The sequence below is a fragment of the Mustela nigripes genome, chromosome 1 (genome assembly GCF_022355385.1).
Source record: "Mustela nigripes isolate SB6536 chromosome 1, MUSNIG.SB6536, whole genome shotgun sequence".
NCBI classification, from domain to species: domain Eukaryota; kingdom Metazoa; phylum Chordata; class Mammalia; order Carnivora; family Mustelidae; genus Mustela; species Mustela nigripes.
In genome coordinates, this window is record NC_081557.1 from 99467023 (window position 1) to 99483627 (window position 16605).

Below are 16605 nucleotides of genomic sequence, written 5' to 3' on the forward strand. Positions count from 1 at the left end.
CATGAACAGACATTCCTGCAAAGAAGACATCCAGATGGCCAACAGACACATGAAAAAATGCTCCACATCACTCGGCATCAGGGAAATACAATTCAAAACCACAATGAGATACCACCTCACACCAGTCAGAATGGCTAAAATTAACAAGTCAGGAAATGACAGATGCTGGCAAGGATGTAGAGAAAGGGGACCCCTCATACACTGTTGGTGGGGATGCAAGCTGGTGCAACCACTCTGGAAAACAGCATGGAGGTTCCTCAAAAAGTTGAAAATAGAGCTACCCTATGACCCAGCAATTGCACTACTGGGTATTTACCCTAAAGATACAAACATAATGACCCGAAGGTGCATGTTTATAGCAGCAATGTCCACAATAGCCAAACTATGGAAAGAACCTACATGTCCATCAACAGAAGAATGGATAAAGAAGATGTGGTATATATATACAATGGAATACTATGCAGCCATCAAAAGAAATGAAATCTTGCCATTTTGCGACGAGATGGATGAAACTAGGAGGTATTATGCTTAGCGAAGTAAGTCAACTGGAGAAAGACAGCTATCATATGATCTCCCTGATATGAGGAAGTGGAGAGGCAACGTGGGGGGGTTGGAGGGTAGGAAAAGAATAAGTGAAACAAGATGGGATCGGGAGGGAGACAAACCATAAGAGACTCTTCATCTCACAAAACAAACTGAGGGTTGCTGGGGGGAGAGGGGTGGAGAGAGAGTGGTGGGGTTATGGACGTTGGGGAGGGTATGTGCTATGGTGAGTGCTGTGAAGTGTGTAAACCTGGAGTTTCACAGACGTGTACCCCTGGGGCTAATAATACATTATATGTTTATTAAAAAAATAAAAAGTATATTAATAGTTTGATGACAATTCTGAAATCATAATGGGAGAAAAATTCTGGCCTCCACACCATACGTGGGTGTGTCTGGACTGGCTGGGCACAGACTCATAAGAAACCTCATCCTTAGCGTGCACACAGGCTTGTCAGCAGAGAGACCATGCTCAGCAAAGTGCCAAGCACAGTAACAGCCCAGATTCAAATCTAGCTAATCCAGTTCTGCAATGAACACAGTTATCTAAGCAATAAAATGTACCATTTTTAATCACTTGGGGTTTACTTTTCAACCACTTATTTACCTCCTGTCTGTGGCAAAAACATCCTAGGATGACTTCCAATGATTCCACCTTCTGGTGTCCATACCTCTGTGTAATCCCCTCTTCTTCAGTGAAAGCAGGACTGTCTTCCAATCAACACAACATGGGAAAAGTAATGGGTCATCCCTCCCGCCGTGGCGGGAGACTGGATGTGAGACTCCATCTCACCAGCAGACTGGAGCCACAGATTCCCTGTGCAGGCTTAATGATGTCAGCAGCCATGCTGGAGAAGCCCATATGGCAAAGAACTGTGGGTGGCCTCTAGGAACCAAGGGCAGTCCCCAGCCAACAGCTAGCACAAAGCAGGGGCCCTAAGTCACACAGCTGCCAAAGACATTCTGCTAACAGCTTTAATGAGCTCAGAAGGTGACTTTTCATTCAAGTCCCCAGATGAGAATGTAAAGTGCCCAATACCTTGACTGCAGCCTTGTGAGACATCAAACCCAGCTAAGCTAAGACACGGACCATACAACATAATAAATGTGTGTTGTTTTAAGCTTCTGAATTTGTGAAAAACTGTTATACAGCAATAGAAAACTACTGTCTAGTTTGATGTTATTTTTAATTTTTCAATGTACTTGAACTAACACAATAAACAACGCCCCCAATAAATGCTTACTGAGAATTAACTGTGAGCGTCTGATCGTTCCGGTCCACTTATACTTCACTTGTATGAGAAAACAGGTGCGAGCACACACATGTTAGCGGAGCTGGAATCCGCTTTGGAATTAGACCCGTCAGCAATACCTTAACTCTAAAAAGAGACAAGAGGCTATAGAACCCCAAAGTGAGAAAATATCAAAGGAAAGCAATTATCTCCTGTGATCCTCACAGGTTAGCAAAAGGAAGACACAATTCAGAGGCAACCACCAAAGATATTTATTTCCAACATAAGACCATTTGCTTTATTTCTCAGTTGCTGTTACCTAGAGATTACTTTATAAATAAAAGATTAAAAATCAAAAAGCTTCCACTGAAATGAATATCTGAAGTTTACTTGCTAAAAATATAAAAGAATGAGAACATAAAAACACATATTAAGTGCATTTTACATGACCTCAAAGGTAGCTTTGATTTATGTAATATATGCCTCAGAGAAAAAATGAGGAAGAGAGCAATGATAAACAAAAAACAAAGATCCTTGAATTCTAAAGTAGTGCTCCTAGGTATTATTATTCATCTGAGTGGAATGACCCTGAGTAACAAAGGTAGTAAAAAACTTATAATATTGAACCAGATTTGATATACTGAAAGACTACTGCTAGCAAAAAATCATCTGTTGGAAAAGAAAGTAAGTAGAGGAAACCGAAGGCAGCTTAAAAAGGGGGTGGAGGGGCAGTGCATGCTGGAGACAGCAGGTGTCTGTAATAGCAGACTGTCAGTTCTACAGAAGAAAGTCAACTCTGTTTGCTTATGTTTGTTCCTGCGCTGGATTTCTAAAAACAATAGGTACAGACATTAACTTTATAGGCTGCCTCTGCTGGTATTACTTAGGAGCTATATCTATATCCAAGTCTGACTGATTGAGATAATTAAATTTCAAGTCTGGAAAGATCAATTCATGAGACGATGATTCTGTGTTAGCATCATGGCATTCAACCTTCACTGAGCTCATACAGGCTGGGGGTTCCCTAAAACACACATATAAAAATTAAAGTACATATGTGATCCTTACCATGCAACATAAACAACTAACTCTAAGAATCCGGTAATTGTCTTTTAAAAGAATTTCATAAAGTTTCAGAAAATAACAAAAAGAAAGCAACATACTCCAAGCATGACAGATCAGACTTGAGAGAATGACCTATCCCTGGCAGGAAATAATAGGCTGCTGTCTCCTAAGAAATCAGATGCTCTTTTTTTTTTCTGATACATAAACAAAAGAGGTCTAATGAAAATGTAGAAGATTGCTTTAAAGAAGGGTGGGGGGGAAACTGGTATCTTTCAAGTTACAGTATTATTGAATTTTGTGCATTTTAAATTATATCAGTATACTATTACTTGGGTGTTACAGATTTACCCATACATGTTTCTGAGTTTTCTAAACAGAGCAGAGATGAGATCCCCCTTGATTAGCCACAACAGGCCTCATGGCACTCAATGCACACTGTTTCTTTTTCTCCTTTTTTTTTCTTTCGTTTTTTGGACTGCAAATAAACCCATTAAAACAGTATCAGGTTGAGAATTTCTACGCTTTTCTTTTTCAAGCCTCCCATAGCTCCCTTTTCACCTCTAAATAATAAAATTGTCAAGATCACCCTTGTTTTAATGATGACAAAAGAATTTGATAATTAGTAGCATACATAGTAGTGAATGGCGAAAGCTCAGGAATACAAAGGACCTAGATCTGAATTCTAAATTAGTTATGTTCTTATTTAGCAGCATCTAGCACATTAAAAAAAGTCAAGTTTTTCAAAAGGAAAAGTGTTTTGTGTTGGGTGTATTCTAAAGGGGTGTGAAGGGCCTGGAGAATGTATTCATGCAAGAGAAAATGGGAATGACAATACAGGAATCAAATGCAGAAACTAAGTCACTTCCCATGTGCACCCCGCAGCCTTAGGAATACTTCCAGGCATGCTTCTACTCCATTTCACAACAGGGTGCATGAGACACAGAGGCTGTAAGAGGCTGAGGGGCTTGCCTGTGGTGAGGAAACAGAACACAGTGTATTCAGGATTCACAGGTCTCCTTACATCTAGTCCAGCAGATGCTGTTTTCTACACACACTAAGCTCTTGCCAATCTTAGAAGAGTTTAACATTTTACAAGTTCAGACACTTTGAAAACATGTTCCTAAACACACTCAAAAAAGCACACTTATCTCAAGTTGTAAGAAGAGGGGAAAGACAAGCCAACAGAACCAAAACTCAGGGCCGATTTTGTAGTGGTTAATCAATGTGTCCTTTCCATGCATAGGTTAGGAAGGTAGGGAGAGCTGGAGATCATTTTTTTAAATTCTAATATTGTTACAAAACTCTGACCTGGTTAAGTATTTTCTTAACAAAATTGAAACAATCACACTGTGACATTCAAAGTATCCATTCTGATATCCCCACGTACACAGCCTAACAACATCATCTTTCTCAAGGACAAGTTGCATTATCACCATCATCCGGAGTCTGAAAAAGAGAGAATAGACCTCTGAGTCCAGTCTACAGTTCTGCCAACTCAAAGGATTAATTCTTTATGGTCTGAGCACACAGTATTTGACAAAAAGACATCAACTAACAACTATTATCCATTTCTACCTCTACATACTGAACACACAAAGATGCAAAAGGAATGGGGAGAAACAGCTTAATCACCTGGATGACAAATCAATTTATAGAGCAAACACTCAAAGGTTAAGTATAATAAGATACATTGAAAATTAATATCAACTGCAAAAACAGGGATAACATACAAACTACAAATACTAGAAACACAACATTATTCAAATAAATGGTTTAATCCTACTTCTGCCCAATAAGGTTAGGCAAAAGCATCACCTCGTGCAATTTTCCACATAACCAGCAATTAATCAAGAATTTTTTATTTCTTATAAATCTGAAACTAGAGCTTCCAAAAATTCATACGAACTCGCTAGCAGCATTTAGCTCCATCTAGGCAGGCAAAGCAGCCTCAAGGAGCAAGAAAATGCTGAAGGGAATACACAGAAAACTATACACAGAATACAATACACAGAACAGGGCAATAAATTATTAAAGTGCTCGCTTAAGAAAGAAACAAAGGCAAAAGTTGACAGAAAAGGAAACAGACAATGCGGACTATCGCAATGCTGGGAAAAGTGAAGCTGAACCAAGTTTAGAAGTCACTATAAGCCTGAGGAGCTGTCCCTGCCTATATTCTACTCATATTTATTGAGCACCAACACTGTGTCAGGCGTGGTGCCAAGCCTTGGGGTGGGAGAAGAAATAAGACAGAGACTCTGTCCTCTAGATGCCAGCCTAAATGAAAAAGTTGAATATACAAATGAACAATTACAAGGCCGCTAACGTTCAAGGAGTGGAATCTGTGCAAAGGCAAGAGAAGGGGACAAACTGAGACCTGATCTTTTTTAGAAAGGGTCTTCAAAAAAAAGTAATTCCTAATGCCCTACTTGGAAGGTAATAAGTTACTGTCGTTCTTACGCACCTGCATGATAACATTCTTATGCCATCCCTGGAAAAGTTCAGAAATAGTCACTCAAACTCCTTGTCTGACAAACAGAGGCTTCAATCAAAGAGTGAGATTTCACCAGATACACAGAAACAAGCATAGGGCATCCCAGGCAAGGAGAATCTGATTTGCAAGGAGAGGGTAAGCCACGTTTGGGGAATTCTTAGTCATCCGGATGGAGGTAGAGGCAGGGAAGAAAGTGAGTAGGGACAGAACTAGGCTCTGGCAAGAGATGGGGCAGGATGTAGTTTTGCATCACACTGCAACGCATTTAGCATGGCGTGCTAACATATAATCCATATATTAATATAATTCCTTATATATTGATACACAGAATTAATATACAGAAACAGGTAGGGACCTACTATGGAGGTGTAAAGTGGTCAGATTTGTTCCAAAGTATTTGGTCCTGGTTCAGTGGCCAAGAACCAACACTTTCTAGGATGCTATCATATTTACCACATAGCAAAAGGAAAAAAGTTCTACCCAAACTGGAACATGAACTTTTTTACATTTTCAGTGTAAGATGCTTTATTACATAACAAACTCTGTCAATCCACACTCTTACCAATGATTTAAAGAATTCCAATAAATTAACATTTTTCAGATCATGTGAATTATCATGAGTCCAAAAAGATATTGACATTACTTTTAACAGCTCTTTAATCTCACACACACATACACATATCCCCCACAAAAACTGCCAAGAAAAAGCAATTCCTAAGATAGCAGATATAGTTATTGGATCAGTATGCTTAATTAGAAATAAACTGGGTCTTAGATGGGAATTTACTTAAATAAAAAACAGTATGAAAACCCCAGAACTACTGATACTTAGAGGCAACTCAGTAAATGAGAAACAAGCATAGAAGAGATTAAATTTCTCCTCTACCCCCTTAGGGTCTTGGCCAGGCCTAACAATTAAACTGATGGAATTCACATTAACACCAGAAAAGCATACAAATTTTTTCATTATTTTTTTACGTACTTGGAAGCCCTCACAAGAAAAACGAAGACCCAAAGATGCTATTAGGGCCAAGGGCTTACACATTAGGCTGGACGAACGGTAGTAAATTATGAAGATGTGACAAGATATAGGGGTTGGAATAGGGCAGATAACTGTGGAAAAGTGGCTAGGAAGGTAGGGTTAGGTTAGTAAGGGTTGTTGTTCTTGTTGTTGTTGTTGTTGTTTTAAGATTTTATTTTTTTGAGAGAGAGAGGGAGCATGCACAAGTGTGAGGAAGGGACAGAGGGAGGGAAAAACAGACTCCCTACTGCTGATACAGGTCTCCATCCCAGGACTCTGGGATCATGACCTGAGCCAAAGGCAGACACTTAACCTACTGAACCACCCACATGCCTTAGGTTAGTTTAATAAGGTTTGTTTGCGCAGATTTTTCTCTGCCTCAATTCCCCATCTCTGGTGGCAGGAAGGCTCCTTTCTCCTAGTGAGAAGGAGGGCATTTCTCACTAGTTTTCCCTCTTGCCTTCAGGAAGAGAAAGGAAGGTCAGCGTGGCCTTCTTGCAAGTGCTGTTATTTATCTGCCTTTAACTCAATATAACCCTCATATCCGCATGGTATCTTCTGCGGTGGCATATTTTGCCAGCCCACACAAGCAAATCTGAAACTTCAAACACCCCAGCATCTGTTTTCTCCCCCACTCTATCCATGAACTTACAGTAATTCTTCTAACTTGTTTAGCATTCCAATATCCCCAATCCTCTTCTGATGAAAAAAAAAAAACAAAAACAAAAAAACCTGCTCTTAAAAAGACAGAAGATATTCAGCCTAAAAGGGAAGGAAATTCACACACATGCTGCTACAAGATAGATGAATCTTGAAGACATTAAGTGAAATAAACCAGTCTCAAAAAGACAAGTACTGTATGACTGAAATTCCAGGACGTATCCAGAGTCATCAGATTCATAGAGACAAAGTACAACAGTGGCTGCCTAGGACTGGAGAGAGAAGAGTGGGGTTTCAGTTTTGCAAGGTGAAAAAGTTCTGGAGATTAGCTGCAAAATGATGTGAATATTCTTAACAGTACTATGCCACACACTTAAAAAGAGTTAAAATGGGAAATTTTATGTTATGTGAGTTTTAAAATGTTACTAAAAAAAAAAAAACAAAAAACAAAAAAAGAAACAGATGTCTAATAAACTCATTGAGACTGAAATGGTGAGTAACTGAGGACAAATCCATGCCTCAGGAAGGAGAAACCAAAGGAGCCTTTCCTGGAATCTAAGAGTTTAGAGTCTTCTATTCCCTAAGCAAACCTTGGGGGGGGCCAAAACAGTGATTTATTTAAAATGTTTTTCAGCAAAATTCGTAAGACATCAATATATTAAGCAAGAGATGGAAGCAGGGAGTCAAAACAGCTTAGAAAGATTGAAAGAAATAAGAGTATTCAAGGGATCGGTTCAAAGACGGCTGTTAAGATTTCTAAGCATGGTAAGAGAAAGAATACAGCCTACGTCCGTTCCCTTGGGATTATTAGGTGGGAGTCACTGAGCAAGCAGATGAAGAGGGAGTCCACTGCACAAGCTGCAGAAGGAGGCCCTTCCTCTTGCTCTTCAGCTACCAGGCCATTCAGCAGGAATCAAAGAACGGCTTTATTTATTTATACTTCTCCTCGTCTTAAAAGACCTGAAAAGGTCAGCAAATAACCCTGCTGTTCTGTTATTTGCTGTTGACCAACACAACAGGAATATTTATACTTCCCAGAATTTGAAGTGCTATGATAATGACACAGCTCTCCTTACAAACCACAGAAGAGGTACAATTCTGAAAGATTTTATCAATAAAACTGTGCTAACTCCAGTCATACGTTAAATGTACTAGGTAAGCCCTTATTTACTAGATAGAGCTCTATCTCCTCAGTGGATCTTTTGTAATAGAATTCATTTATCTATTTGTTATATTCTCCTGCAAAATTCTTCCTGTTTATCTCTACTACTGCATGGGAGAAAGGCATAGAGGGAGGTTAAAAGAAAGTCCTAAATCAGATAAAGGTTCTAGAAGAGCCCTTATTCTTTTTACATACCAAAGGAAAGTAAAACTAGAATCATCTAAGGCATATTAACAAGAATGGAAATCATAATACAATTTAACTATTTGTAGTTCAGAGACAAATAACTTTTTTATTGAAAAGGCTAAATTTGCCATCCCACATGAGCATTCTCTCCGTACTTTTTTAACTTACTACTGAGTGCTACATGAGACAGTGAACAAAAGAATAAATCAACTCATGTCAACTTCCAAGACAGGATTATCCACTACTGCTGAGTCCAGTTTGACTCAAGACTGTGGAAAAGACAAAAATGAGTAACAGTTGTTATCCCAAAAAAGCATACTGTTCACTAGAAGGTTAAAGGGTAAAACACAAGTGTACACTCAACCAGAACACAAGGAATATGTACTATAAAGGTTATGCGGAACAAGGATAGTTCTGTCATCACAAAAAAAAGAAACATAAGGGGCACCGGGGTGGCTCAATGGGTTAAAGCCTCTGCCTTCAGCTCAGGTTACGATCCCAGGGTCTCTGCTCAGCAGGGAGCCTGCTTCCCTTCCTCTCTCTGCCTGCCTCTCTGCCTACTTGTGATCTCTGTCAAATAAATAAATAAAATCTTAAAAAAAGAAACATAAAAACAATGTTTTTATTGAAAATTAACTGGCTCTTTGAAAGTTCAGTAAAACTGATAAGCCCTTTTTCCTGAAAATCGGGAAAATAAAGTAAACACAATTCACAGTATGAGAAATGAGAGGGAGAACATCACCACAGATCATACAGACATTAAAAGGCTAGTAAGAGAGTATTACCAGCAACTTCATGTCAACAAATCCAGTTGACTTAAATGGAACAGGAAAATTTCTTGAAAAGTAAAAACCACTGAAGGTCGGGAAAACCACTGAAGGTCGGGGCACATGTGTGGCTCAGTCGGTTAAGTGGCTGACTCTTGATTTTGGCTCAGATGGTGATCTTGATGTTGTAAGATTAAGCCCCACTTTAGACTCTGCACTAGGCTAGGAGTCTGCTTGAGTATCCCTTCCTATTGCCTCTGCCCTTCCCCCTGCTCACTCTCTCTAAAATAAATTTAAAAACGCTTTTTAAAGAAAAATAAAAACTACTGAAGGTCACTGAAGAAAAAAATAAATGACACAGTCTTATATTTAGTAGAGGAAAAGAATTTGTAGTTTAAAAACCTACCCACAGAGACATTACCAAAAAAGCAAATTACAGAACAATCAGTCTCATAAAACACAAAAGTAAAAATGCTTAAGAGAATTTGCAAATTGAACCAAGCATGTAAAAGAATCATGGTCAAGAGATCTATTAAGGGAATTCAAAAACAACACAATCCCATCTGTATTTTAGGATGATAACTCCAAAAAGCACTATTAGGAATAATTTAAAACAGAGAGACTGAAAAAGGTATGTGTGGGTAGAAGGAGGGGGAAGGAGCCTATTAGGGTAGTATTTCAGGAGTCAAAAGCAAAAGAGACCCCCACGTGGCACAATGTCTGTGAGCAAGAGTAAAGAGAAAATGTGCTTGCCAAGGACACTTACACCAGTGAAATGTCTGGGTGACTAACACATCCAAGTACACCTGAATCCTCTGGAAGATGGTAATGCCATTAAGTGACACAAACTTTAGGAAGGACAATAATAAATTGTGTTTTGGCGCATGCTGGTGAAGAAGAATGCATCTGAAAATCACAAAGTACAAGAGCCAAAACCCACAACACAGAGCACATTTTATATAACCCATGAAGGAGAGGACTCAATTCTGACTAATCAAGAACTAGCTATAATCCTGACACAAGGCAACATACAAAGATCATTACTTTGTATTCATCTAAAAAGATGGATATTTATCTCCAGGCAAAACGCCTACAAAATGTACTTTAATAGTCTTCCTTCCTTTCTACCCAAAACATTCTCTTTGTAATTAACTGAGTTAATAAAACTGCCTATCTGGAGATCTGTCCCTAAGAACAATTTAGATAGCTCTTTTCAAAGTGATAACAGTGATCACACATGAATTCAAAACATGGTGTTTTGTGGGTTTTTCTTTAACTGTAAATCATCAGCATCAGGACAAACAACATTGGTTGTATCCTTTCCTATTCCCTGCTCAAAGAACTGCTTTCTCCAGCTATCAAATGGCTAAAGGATTGGGTTAAAATCTTCACAGTGAATCTTACTTGGTATGACTGTTCCCAGTCCTAGCAAGCTGCAGGCCAGAATTAACTGGGAACGCTTATTTTTTTTTTTCTTTAAGGATTTTATTTATTTAAAAGAGAGAGTGTGTGTGAGAAAGAGCAGGAGCAGCAGAAGCAGAGCAAGAGGGAGAAGCAGATTAACACTGTTGAACAGGGAGCCCAACTTGAGATGCCATCCCCAGACCCTGGGGTCATGACCCTGAGTTGAAGACAGATGCTTAACTGCTTAACCTAGTGAGTCACTCAGGTGCTCCCTCATCTGGGAACTTTTTTTTTTTGGGGGGGGGGAGAAAGAGAAGTAATATTTATTAAAGATCCGTAACAATCAGATGAAATGAGGGTTGTGATACTAATATTAAGGATGGGAAAAGAGGTTCAAAGAGATTAAAGAATGTGACCAAGATAATACTGATAATAAGTGACACAGGTGGAATCTGAATGCAAATATGACCCTAATGTCCATGCTCTCTGCGTTCCTTCCCAAGACCACACATGCCTACGTTCTAACCTTATCTCATCTGGGAACTTTAAAAGATAGATGACAATGCTCTGACTCCATCCCTCCTCACTTTCCCAGTGGTGGGTATTAAGGAGGGCACGGATTACATGGAGCACTGGGGGTTATACACAAACAATGAATCATGGAACACTACATCAAAAACTAATGATGTTATACAGTGACTAACATAAATAAATTATTTATAAAGTACAACAAAAGGAGAAAGCCCCTGATCTAAATGGAATGTGCATTTTTCTTCTCCAAGGAAAGACAAAACAATAGATCACGCCAGTGCTGTAAGACATCTAGGCAGCCCCAGAGGTCCTAGAATGGGAAGCCAAGACAGCTTCCGTGGAGCCAAAGCCAGGGTGTGGATCTCCACCACCAAACTAAGCCACCTAGTCCAGGATATGAAAACTGATTCCCGAGAGGAAATCTGTCTCTTCTCCCTACCCACCAAGGAATCTGAGATCACTTTTTCCTGGGGGTATTTCCTGGAGAAGTACCTGGGGGTATTTCCTCAACAATGAGGTTTTGAGGATTATGCCCATGCAAAAGCAGACCCACACTGGCCAGCAGACTAGATTCAAGCCATTTGTCACCATGGGGGACTAGAACCAACTTGTCAGTCTAGAGGCAGCCACTGCTGTACATGGGACCATCATCCTGGACAAGCTCTCCATGGTCCCTGTGTGGCAAGGCTACTAGAGGAACAAGATCAGCAAGCCCTCCACTGTCCCTTGTGAGGTGACAAACCACTAAGGCTCTGTTCTAGTGAGTCGCATCCTCCTCTCCAGGAGCACTGGCATTGTCTAGGCTCCTATGCCCAACAAGGTGCTGATCATGGTGGGTACTGACAAGAGCTACACCTTGGTCAGATGCTACACTGTCACCATGGACAACTTTGCCAAGATCATATCTGATGCCATCTTTAAGACCCAGATCCATCTCACCACCAAAGAGACTGGTGCAAAGAGATTATATTCACCAAGTCTCCCAATCAAGAATTTGGGGATCATCTCATAAAGATCCATACCAGAGTTTCCAGGCAGAAGACTCAGGCTGCAGTGTGGTCATCACATACTTCACTTTACTTTCCTTGTATAAAAATTAAGACTATTTAAAAAATAAAGGATTCTGCCCTAAAATTCACTTCTAAATCAATTATTTAAATCTTTCTTCCTTTTGTTCTCCAAAGAGCATGGACAGCTTGGTGCTTCCAAGGCTCACTTCTCCCCCATACCTTGGATTTGGTCATTCCTATTCCTCCTGAACCCACTGCCTCAGTCTCTTCAATGAGATTCAGGATCTACTTTCCTTAGGCCTTTAAATATGTTCACATTTGACAGTTCACATTCGTCAGCTCTTAGAACAAATAAATTGCACGATATATTCCTTTCCCAACCAGCTACCCCATGACACCCAACCCCTGCTCCCTTCACAGCCAACCTTCTTAAACTGTGGTCCCCTCATCTCTTCATTTATCAACCCACTTTACTATGCCTTCCACCTCCAGTACTGGAATAAAATTGCCTGGGGAAGTACACCAATTATTGCCTCATTGCTAAAATTAAAGACTCCTATTAAGTCTCTAGATTTCTCTCTTATTTTTAAGCCTCCAATAAAGTCAAAGTATATGTTAGACACTAGATGTACAAAGTTGATTAAAACAGTCCCTATCTTAAGCAGCTCACAGTCTTATGCAAGAAATGGTCACAGAGACCATTTCAATATGGCAGTAAATAAGTTCAATGACACTGGTTTATACATAATAGATGGAAATCATAGGAAACTGGAGCTAGGAAATGGTTTCCAAGAAGAAAGAATAATCTCAGTTTTAAAGGTTTAATAGAAATTCTTAATGTCATACAGTGAGAAAGAATATTTCAGACAAAACATATGTGTGTAAAGACAAGAGAAATAACCTAAACTCAGGCAACAACCATAAGCAGGAAGGAGAGGACAGACCCAAGAAAAATCTATTAACCTGTCATACAGAATTTGATACCACTAACTACTCTGCCCTAACTACTCTCTTTTGTTGGATTTTTCTTCTATTCCAAAGAGTCTGTCCCCATCCTCATACTCTAAAAGCCCTCTGAAGATCTGATCCAAGCCTGCTACTGGCTAGCAAGCACTGCAAACAAAGTCATGGTAAAAAGTTTTCATTTGCAACTTTAATGACAGTACTGACAAGCAAAAGAATACTCAGTTCTCTCCACAGGATTAGTCAAATTAATTGCTTTCATAAAAGTAATGTACAAACTGGGGTGCCTGGGTGGCTCAGTGGGTTAAAGCCTCTGCCTTCGGCTCGGGACGTGATCCCAGGGTCCTGGGATCGAGCCCCGCATCGGACACTCTTCTCCACAGAAAGCCTGCTTCCTCCTCTCTCTGACTGCTTCCCTGCCTACTTGTGATCTCTCTCTCTCTGTCAGATAAATAAAATCTTAAAAAAAAAAAATACTTAAAAAAAAGTAATGTACAAACTAACATATTAAAAAATAGCAGTTATCAGGATATTATGGTGCAAGAATAGTGACTTAAGGTAAAGACTATTAATAAAATGCATTGAAGAGAAGCAAGCTGCAAGTGATCCTGGGGAAATTAAACTGCAGAATCTAAAGTGATTTAGAAATAGTCTAACTGGAATTTAATTGCAGATGAGAAATATTACTCATATAAATTTTAACCAGATCTAGAAGATGGTCAAAAAGAACTGCAGAATGAATTAATGGTAGAAAAATTTTAGACTTGCACTTTCTCTGAAGAATGCAAGTGGGTCTTCTACTTCCAAATTCAAATCTGAGAATGTCCTGCAGAATTGCCTGTGAGAATCACAATTCCTAAGCAGAAACCTAATAGGTGGTTTCTAAGGTAACTACAGCCCATATCCATACCATATAATCGACATATCAGAGTCATCACCTGAGCTTCCCAGAAATTAACTGGAAGAGCTGACATGTTGTACTTGTACCCTAAGGCTGCAACCCTTTAAACAAATGAACTCCATGTTCTACATTAGGTGAATTTGCCAGTCGCTTTCTAAAGGAGAAAACCCATCTTTGTAGAGGTCAAAAAGAAATATGTGAGAATAATCTCTTCTGATGGCTGTGCTCTTAATTCTCAATGGCCAATGGAAACAGAACTTACGATGTTACAGAAGCAGCTTTTAAAAACTTTTAAAGAGATATCAGAACAAGAGCAATTCAGTTGTCCCATACATATTCTTTGGCTCATTTTATTTCTCTCAGAAAAAAAGAAAGTCTGCTAATTGTCTCTCCAAGAAAGAAAACAGCAAGGGAAAGGAGAGGATTCTTGGCTGTGCAATATGAGCTACACTCTCAGAACCTTTGATAACTGCAGCTCAGACTCTTCCTGCCTCCCTTTCAAGGAAAGCCATTTCAACTATAAATTAACAGAATCATTTTGGAAGGCAAGACAAATACGCTTTCTTTTTTTACCCTCTTGGGGTAAGAAGAGAAAAAAGAAGGGGTCAACAAAAAATCTCTTCATACAGTTTAATATTATGAATACCACTTGGTATGTGATAAAACTTGTGAATTTTTTTCATTCAATCCAGTTCCACTAAATGAGCTTGTTTGTAAGTGGATCAGCTGTCACTACACTGTAAACTGCATTTAAAATTATTTTCCTTCCTCTTGAGAATTTCATTTAATAGGCTTATGTAAATTAAGTACCTTTATTTACTGCCCCATCCAAATAGAAAGAGAGCAAGTCGTCAATAAGAGAAACATTTTGCAACAATATAACAGGCATTCACATTAATAAAATACTTGAGTAGAATACTAAAAATATGTTATTTCAGTGCATTGTAATAAAAAAGTATTGTTTGGGACAAAGAGACAAGGCAAATATATTTATGGAGGATGTGGTAAACTAGGAAAATTACAAATCCAATTAGCACTTGATAAAGAATTCTAATACAAAGCTTTTTAGAAATCGTGACTATTCAAATGGCAGTTATACTGGAAACAAACCAGATAATACAGTTTCCTGGCCTAAACAAACACACTAGTCCTAAGTGGAAGCAGGAGGAGAGAGGAGGGGGAAGAAAAAAAAAACTGTCCAGAAATCACTCTTTTAGTCACCTCAAAAGATTTTCCTTCTGATGCACAAACTCAGGAGAACAGGACAATTAGTTATATCTTCAGGAACCTGATTCAGCACCAAGTATTAGGGTAGTATTGTCAAGTCTGTTCTTTAATCTCTAACTTTTGCTTCCCTATCCTGTACTTTGCTACTTGTAATCACCCTTCTTTGTGTCATCGGTTACAGAGAAAGCCTGTTAAAAGAAAGCAATCAACTGTAAACTGGCATTTTACTTTTGGAAAGCAAGATGGCAAAACACATCTACAGCTGTGGCCATCATCTTCATCTCACCTGTGTGAACCATCCTCTTTCCCCAGGGCTTTCTATAAACCAAATAATTTAATCTTTGAACCATGAAAGATAGACTTTCTTACCTTTTCACACAGGATGAAAATGAGGCTCAAACAGTCAACTTGCAATTTGGGTCTAGCCCAGGAACACAAAGCCCATCAATGCAATACTCCACACTAACCAAATATGAGATCAAACCTATGTACCATCTTAATAGGTGTTATAAAAAGCACTTGACTAAATTATGCCCATTCATAATTTTAAAAAGAAAACACTCAAAACTAGAAATAGAGAACTTTCTCAATTTGATGAAGGATGACTATGATATGGGTAATCAGACATTTGGTTAACTTTCTAAGTTTTGTCTCCTTTATCAGGTAGCTTTTACCTGATAAAGATAGGATGTCCACAACCTTTATGCTTATAGTAAAGATGACCCTGGTTGGTAGACTGCATCTGGACTGGAAGAACTAATAATGTGCTAGGAAGTACAAATTCAAACTTCTTCATAATGGACATGTCCCTTGCAGGAACCATGGAGAGGATACCTATGGAATTATTAGAAGAGACAATAGCTCTAGAGGAGCATGAAAAGTTTCTAAGCTATCTGGCTCTCCCACCTATTCTTTGGGGGTCTTGTGTTCTTGCACCTGAACTCTCATAGGGGCAGAAGGTAGAGCAAGATTAACCTACAGAATGCAGCAAGGGCTCCTAAAGAAGAGGGACACCTGAGGTTGCTCTGAAGCCACGTGTGGCAATTAACCTTTCTTCCCCTATCCAAATGTTTAGGTCAACCTAAGACAAACCTTGGGTGGGCCAAATGGAATAAAAAATTTAAATTCTATATCATATTTAATGGTTAAATATTAAATGTATTTCTCCAAAGATCAGGGAAAAGGCAACAATGTCCACTCTGCCCACTTCTTTTTGAAATTACATGGGAGGTCCTAGCCACTGCAAGAGGCAAGAAAAGTGAATAAACACATAAAGCCTAAAGAGAAAAATTAAAACTATTGCTTATGCAAACATAACAAATAAATCTACCAATGTTTTGGGATACAAAATCAAAATACAAACATCAGAGGAGTCAAGATGGCGGAGAAGTAGCAAGCTGAGACTGCTTCAGCTAGCCGGAGATCAGCTAGATAGCTTATCT

General features: G+C 39.0%; 1 protein-coding gene and 1 pseudogene across 1 annotated transcript in view; one reads left to right on the forward strand and one right to left on the reverse strand.

Moving 5' to 3' along the window:
* Nucleotides 1–16605, reverse strand: part of DDX10 (DEAD-box helicase 10) — a 289033-nt gene that overhangs the window by 147709 nt on the left and 124719 nt on the right. The window lies entirely within an intron of this gene.
* Nucleotides 11411–12172, forward strand: LOC132002370 (small ribosomal subunit protein uS5-like; annotated as a pseudogene).